This window comes from Uloborus diversus, chromosome 1, assembly GCF_026930045.1.
Source record: "Uloborus diversus isolate 005 chromosome 1, Udiv.v.3.1, whole genome shotgun sequence".
Taxonomy (NCBI): domain Eukaryota; kingdom Metazoa; phylum Arthropoda; class Arachnida; order Araneae; family Uloboridae; genus Uloborus; species Uloborus diversus.
The window spans coordinates 81,974,801-81,981,837 of NC_072731.1; positions in this window are offsets into that span (position 1 = coordinate 81,974,801).

Sequence of the window (7,037 nt, forward strand, 5' to 3'; positions counted from 1 at the left end):
CAAATAACGTTTGTTTCATATTCAATTTAAATTTTATTAGTTTTTGTTTACTTGATTCTAATTTCAATAGATTCTGAGTTCAATCTGTCACTGAGATCATAAATTTCATGCACTGATTGAAATTTAAACATCTTAGTGGGGAAAACACTATCGCGCTTAACATAAAGAGATCGGACATGAAAAGTATTGAAAAATTGATTTCAATCTGCTGAATTTTATGAAAATGATTAATGATCTTTAAAAACTGATAATATACTACTTTATACGTGCAATGTATGACGTATCGCTAGAGTTGTACACCTCTACATAAAGTATTCATTCTCCCCGTCGCCTAAAATTTGCGGAGACCCACCACAACCGATGACCCTAATGCGTGAAAACTCTCATACAAACTCTAAAAATTTCATATGTGCAGTGTCCGCCATGACCCCCTCCCTGCCACTTCTTTTAGTTTTATTGAAGGTTATGCATATAATCGCATTTGCTAAGCGGTTACATAGTCAGATACACTCCGGCATTCGAGGACCTGGAGCATACACTCCGACCTCCGAGGACCTGGAGCATACACTCCGACCTCCGAGGACCTGGAGCATACACTCCGGCCTCCGAGGACGTGGAGCATACACTCCGGCCTCCGAGGACCTGGAGCATACACTCCGGCCTCCGAGGACCTGGAGCATACACTCCGGCCTCCGAGGACCTGGAGCATACACTCCGGCCTCCGAGGACCTGGAGCATACACTCCGGCCTCCGAGGACCTGGAGCATACACTCCGGCTTCCGAGGACTTGGTATTCACACACCGGCATTCGAGGACCTTGTACTCACACACCGGCAATCGAGAACCTGGTACTTAGCCGCCGGTAAATTCACATCGACAATTCAGTACCCTTGGCCTGGTACTTACCTTGGCGCCATGAAGAGTGAAATATGAAAAGTTTTATAGTTAATATTTTTAACAACAAAATTATTTTTAATCCTTATAAATTATGAAAATTTTTTTAAAAAAAATTATAATTGTAATACGGATGAAAATTATTGGAAGTTGCCAGTTTCTACATTTCTTCTTTTTATATATTTTTTAAACAATTGTAATACGTATGAAAGTTATTAAAAGTTGCCAGTTTCTTCTTTTTATTACTTGCTACTCTCGCAGAATATTCAGTGAAATTTTTTAAGTGATTTTTTTATCAGTATTCTGCGGAACTGAATACCGAATAGTCAGTAGCCTATTTTAGAGGAGGGAGCAGGGACCCTGGGCTCTCCCAAATTATAAATTAATTTAGCTATTTCATTTATTATTTGCATTGACTTCTCTATTATATTAAGATTTTATATTTTTTTTAGTTATTTAAAATGAACACAAAGCATACTTGAGTAAAAGCATTTTTGTCTGTTAAAGAAATAATACTGGAGTCAGAGGCCAGAGCGACAGAATAAATTAACTCACTGGTTTCAAATTCAAGGGAACGTCATATCGCGATTCCTTCAGTATTTATTCTTTAATAGAATCTATAATTACCATTTTAAAAATAATGTGTAGGCTTACTTAGAAAAGTCATTTAGATCCAGGAATGATCGAGATAATAGATTTTTTTCCTTCAGCTTATAAAAAATGAAAAAAATCACATGGTAGTTTCTTAGCATAACCATAATATCAATAGAAACGGCATGAAGTATCAAAATGTTATATCAACTGCATCGCGGTTTTAAGAAAAAATCAGCAACTGCTTTGAAATTCGCAAAGAAATAGTTTCTGAATTCTTCAATGAAACTTATATGTCATGAAGCTATGATTTTCTTAAATTTATGATAGTTATAGTTAAAATATAAATTAGTTTATAAAAACTGTAATATAAAGGGTTTTATATATTCAATTGCTTGAAATTTTAAAGATATTTTACGTCCGCATTCAAAGTGTATTAGTTCATAATACTTATGTACAAGAGTAAATTAATTGCCTTGCGAGATCCAAAAAAATACATTAAAAAAAATATCCTGAAAACATTTTTAAGAAACATTGAATCGGTGGGGGGGGGGGGGAGGAGGTTCAACTTCCGTCGCCCCTCCAAAAATTATTTCTGTATCTGCCCCTCCGACAGGTTGTCGGAGTTTAATAAAACCGTAGGAAACTCAGTGGGTGGTTCCGGGAAGACACCATTGGTCTCACAAAGGAGATTAGTCTTTGTGTCCATAGCTTTGAGGCAAACCACAAAATTGACTCCAGATGGGCTATTTTCTTTTAACCTCTATATGAGGGCTACTTCATTCCTTTGAAAAAAGCTGGGAGGAAAAACTAGTTCGTGACGTCAGAGTTGTTAGGGGTTTGAGATCTGTCTTAAGTTTCCTACGTTTATTTCTCGAGTTGTTATTTTTTATGTTTGATTGTTATTTTTTAAGTTTGTTTGTTTGTTTCTGTTTCAAGTAATTTTGTCATTTCATATGCAAATTTGTTATATTTAAATTTATCTGTTGAGGAGATAATAATGCCAATTGTGCTGTTGTAACATGCAACAATTACTATCGAAAAACCAAGGGTTGTAGAAGAATTTGAAGAAGTTTTCAAAAATATTCACAGAAAAAATAATATTTACAAAGGCAAAGGTGTCACTAAGGATTTGTTTCATATACTAGAAAACAAGTATCCAAATTTATGTAAAGATGCATTGAAAAAAAAATCGAATTCGAACGATTCGAATACGACATTTAAACCGATCTTTCAAAAAAAAAAAAAAAAGAAAGAAAGAAATGAAGATAAAAAACAAAAGAAATGGCTCCAGTCTAGCTTAAACACGTCTGCTAAATAAATGCATTTTATTAACATATTTAAATCAATAGTAAGAAACTTCAGTTCCAATTAAAAAATAGTAATTTTCAAAATATCAACTTTTACAATTTTTAAACATGCCAGCCGTTAAAGCTACCAGTCCTAAGCCTGGATAATGTGTGAAGGAAAGTTGTGGTTTTATTCATCAAAATGTAAGGCCACGGCCACTCAAACTTGTATATGCAACGACATCATGTTAAAATTCAGTAAAGAAAGTGGCATTAAAAATACTATCTTAGGTGTTAATGCTCGAGCGTTTGAAGAGAACAGAATGCATGAGCTTAGAAAGAAAATTGAATAATATATATTGAAACAAATTTTCTGCTTAAAGAAACTTGAAAAATACTTCTGAAAAAAGATTTAATGCACACAATTGTCAATTAGAATAAACGAATGCAATAGTAGACAAGACTATTTCTCTTATTGAAAAATAGCAGTAAATACTGGGAAAAAATTATTTTGATACGTATTTAGACGCATTCTTTTTTGAAACAGTGATTTTCCCCGTAGAAACCGATTTCAGTACAGATTAGACATATTAAAATTTTACATTTTTAATAACTTCTTCATTAATGGCTGAGAAAAGAATTTTTTCTGCATTTTTGCAAAGAAAAAAGCATTAAAAGCAAGAAAGTTTTTTCAAAGGGGGGGGGGGGCTGGAACCCCCTCTTACCCCTATAAGTGTACCCTTGAGATTAGCTATAATATAATGGCGCTTTTAAACATTGCAGTGTCCTCGTGCCACGGGCCGACCCAAGAGGGGGGGGAGGCAATCACATCACACGCCGAAGTCTGAGAGGCAGCGGCGTACGCAGACAAATCAGTTCGGGGGTGCTGAGCTCGAAAGTCTTTGAGCTGGGGGGGGGGATACTTATGAACTGTAGCTAAGAAAAGTTCATGTATCGCTTTTCTGATATCAATACGAATGTAAGATTTCAAAAATACATCATAAAAAAAACTTGTTCTTTATTATAATTTTTATAATTAATTTTGAAAATTTCGGGGGGGGGGGTGGCTGTAGCCCTATCAGCCCTCCCCCTGGGTACGCCACTGCTGAGAGGGCGCCCTAAACTAAACTTTTTCTGCATAACAATTATTATATTTTTTATTTTATTCTTTAAAAAAGTGTATTTTTGAATGCAAACATATTGGATAAATTCCTCCATTTAATTGTGCACGGATTGCATTTTTAATTATGTAATAATTAATATAATACTGTTGGGCATTTTTTTATCATTCAGTGTGAAAAAGCACTGGAGGGGGGAGGGGGCACTAGAAAATATTCGTCCCGGGCGCCGTCTTTCGGGGCTATCCGAAGAGGGGCAATCGCCCTGGTGGGTGCCAAAATATGTGAGTAAGAGGGCGCAATGAACTAAGCTTTCGCTGCATTACAATTTTTTTTTTTTTACATTTTATTCTTACAAAAGAAAAGAAAAGGCTTCTAAAAAGCAAATATATTTCAGTTTTCATTTCATTTATGGCACACATGGACTTCAGAAAACATTTCCAATTACCTACTAATTAATATGAAAATATTCGGTGCTTTTTTCACCTCTCTGTGTGAGGGAAGGGACAGGGGCGCCAGAAAATGGTCACCCCCAGAAGTCGTCATTTTTTTAACGGCCCTGAGCAGGGCCAGTCGGGGAGGGGGGATCGCTCCGGGTGCCGAGATTAGAGGGTGCCATAAACTAAGCTTTTGTTACATTACAATCTTTTTTTTTCTTTTTGTTATTTTACAAAAATGGTTTTTAGAAAGCAAATTGATTAGATTTAATTCCTGTCCTTTTGGTACACACAGATTTCGGATTGCATGTTCATATTGTATTGTATGTATGAATTTCTTGCCAATTGGCTCGATTCCACGTTTTGATAACTTAGTAATTTACTCGTCCATCTTATGATCATTTTGCTCGGGATTTTGTTCTTAAAATTGGAATAGAAAAAGAACAAAATCGAATTTTCAAAAAATCGTTTCAAGGTGCACACCCCCATGCTACAAACTAACTTTGTGAAAAATTTCATGAAAATCGGTCTAGGTGCTATGCGCGTCACAGAGATCCGGACATCCTCCAGACATGCAGACAGAGAGAATTTCAGCTTTATTTTTAGTAAAGATGGAGTGGCTAAATCATTAATTGTACAAATGGGCAGTATGTTACTATATGGTTACCTATTTTATAAATCTGTGCACCATTGACTTTAAAGCATTTTTTACTATTGATCATTTTATATTAAATTCATTGTTGTAATTGTCGGTTGGTTGAAGAGGTAATCAAAAACTAGTTGTACCGAAAGCCGATGCAAGCAAGTAACAATGCATTATCTTTTCTCCTCCCTCGCTCTTTCTCTCTTTCGACTGCTGACATTGATTTGTCGAACCAAAACAATTTTCAATTTGTGTTATAGCTTGACCGTGAAGAGAAGGCGGATGACCTTGAAGCGAAACCTCATTTTGCATAATTTGTAATAGGAAAAATGAACCAGAAAGCACCTAAAAGTGAGAGTCGTTCTCACTGATCCTATCTATTACAAAATTATAACAATCAACCTATTACAAATGATACAAAGGATGTATTTGCTTCAAATGATGTGCCGTCTTTTCTTTGCGGTCAAGCTTTATCTTGATTTGCAAAAGAGTACATAACATTAAAAAAAGTTTTGTTTGCTGGTTTCTATCCCATATTTTTGCAATTCCAATTACCCCTCATAACGCTTCAAAAGGCAGAATTTTATCTCTATTTTTCAAAATTTCCTGCGGGGGAGACACTTCCGGACCCCCAAAATTTCAGGATATTTTATACCCCACTTACAAGGGAGCCTTTGTCACTCTCATAATGTCATTCCTCCTTAGTTTGTAAGTCTTAATGGTATACCTGTGTTCCTTTAAAGCATAGCCTAAATTGAGGTTCCAGATAATTGTTTTAAAATTAATAAAGTTTTATTTTATAATTGCTTAGTGTAACTGCGTTTTGTTCAAGTTCTCAATAAAAGTTACCTATGCATGCATTTTATCTGCAAAACGGTGAGGTAAAGAAACAAAAAATTAACGCAGCGCTGTGGGTGAAAGTGAATGTCGATTTCGGAAGCTTTTCATTTCTTTTTTTTTTTTTTTTTTTTTTCGGGGAAAAATACCTATTTTCAGTTACTCAGCCCAAGCAGTTTGCAGCAACTCAGAGGAAAAGTACATTCTAAAGAGGTAATTTTTTCCGCATTAGAGTTGTACTTATACTAGTGCAACTCTAGTGGAGCAAGATGTACTTGAAGAGGTAACAAAAATATATTTTTTGGAATTGAAAAAACTCCCCTCCCCCTAAAAAAAATGTGTGAACATGCACCTGAAAACATTGTGCCCCCCAACTAGTCTTTCCACCGCCCTCTTTGGAGGCCCAGCACGGACCTGTGTACGTCACATATTAGTAAGAAAAAAACCTCTCTCAACTAACATAGAGATTTATGCTCGGAAAATTTGCCAAGCTTTACACAAAGCCTGATCTTTCTAAAATACATAAAATAAGCCCTTGTAGTTGTTTTTCGCATGCAGTTTAGTTGCAACTACAAACTAAACTCTCACTTATATCCGAATTAAAAATTAAATAAATGATGATTTTGAGTTGCTGTTCTGGATAACATTGGAAGATATGTTTCAAAGAAATAGTTGTGAATATTTCTACAATTAGGCACAAAAATTGCATCGGCCAAATGTGTTTACATGAACGTTGATCATGAGAAACATAAAAAAACATACGAAATATACATTATACACACCTGAAATGAAAATGTTTTGAGCTCTTTAAGTTTATTGTGTGTTTTAATCAAACGAAATAAAGTTGTTCTTATCCCTTCATAAATATTCAAGTCTTCTCTTTCTTCTTCTATGCCTATTGTCATCGTTTAGTTATTCAAGCAGTATTTTAACCCAAAGAAAAAAAAATTTCAAATTATGTTCAAAAAAGTTCTCCGATTCAAAATTCAATAAAATTTTCAACTTTTTTTTTACTATTTTAACGATTGACTTAATGACTTTTCTTTGAATTGTGCACCGCCAGTGGTTACTTGTGAAATGTGCTCTAATCAGGGGTCTCTTCTATTCTTTTCTCAACGTTACTCCTGGGATGAAGAGAAGAGCGTGGTATTGTCCGTATTGTGTAGAGTCCTGGCGGTTCCTGGCTTTTATTAGCTCGTAAATACCGTTCAGGGAATTAGTCGTAAGT